General features: G+C 38.2%; 1 non-coding gene across 1 annotated transcript; it reads left to right on the top strand.

Moving 5' to 3' along the window:
• The first annotated feature begins 516 nt into the window (after positions 1-516).
• trnas-uga (transfer RNA serine (anticodon UGA)) lies at positions 517-594 on the top strand. Its single transcript has one exon. It is a non-coding gene; the product is annotated as a tRNA-Ser (tRNA).
• Positions 595-863: the final 269 nt, after the last annotated feature.

The following is an 863-nucleotide window of genomic DNA, read 5'->3' as shown; positions in this document are numbered from 1 at the left end:
CTCCTCCCTTTCACTTCATTTATGAATGAAGGTCCCTAAGGTCCTTAACCCACACCTGGTTTTCTAGGGTTTAATGGAAGGGAACATCCTGTAGAGACTATGCCCTCTATGGAAGGTGTTGGACACCCGTGTATTAGAGCCTCCTGTATTCTACCAGTACATCAGTCTAGTAGACAACAGTATCAGCAATGTCAACATGCCGCTGTATCTTAGTCCGATGTCGCTCTGACGCATATGTACTTATTCTTATTCTTATTCCGTTCCTTACTTAGAGTTACGTGTATTTTGGGTGTAATGTTGTGAAATTGTTAGATATTACTACACTGTCGTGAACTAGAAGCACAAGCATTTCGCTACACTCACATTAACATCTGCTAATCATGTGTAATGTGACCAATACAATGTGATTTGATTTTGATGTATATAACCTTGTGTATATTCTTGACCAAAAATAAGTGAAATCAGAGATGTAGGCCTGTGTAAAGGGCTGTGATTCTATGCATCACTACATATATATCCTCCCTGTGGCTCAGTTGGTAGAGCATGGTGTTTGAAACGCCAGGGCTTGTGGGTTCGATTCCCACGGGGGGCCAGTATGAGGGGGATAAAAAAAGAAAACTGTATGAATTGAATTGAAATGTATGCATTGACTACTGTAAGTCGTTCTGGATAAGAGCGTCTGCTAAATGACTAAAATGTAAATGTATAAAAATGTATAACTATTCATAAATGCAAGAAGGAAATGTTGAATTAGAATCTCACATAGGTCAAACTTAATATTTAGATTTTCACTCTGCTTGGTAATGTATTCTAAGGTTGAATCAATGACTAAAATGTTAGTTTAACTCTGGAACATGGGAGTA

This window comes from Salmo salar, chromosome 29 (assembly GCF_965601325.2).
Source record: "Salmo salar chromosome 29, fSalSal1, whole genome shotgun sequence".
Classification (NCBI taxonomy): domain Eukaryota; kingdom Metazoa; phylum Chordata; class Actinopteri; order Salmoniformes; family Salmonidae; genus Salmo; species Salmo salar.
Note: the sequence above shows the minus strand (reverse complement) of the source record. Positions and strands in the feature narration are given on the sequence as shown.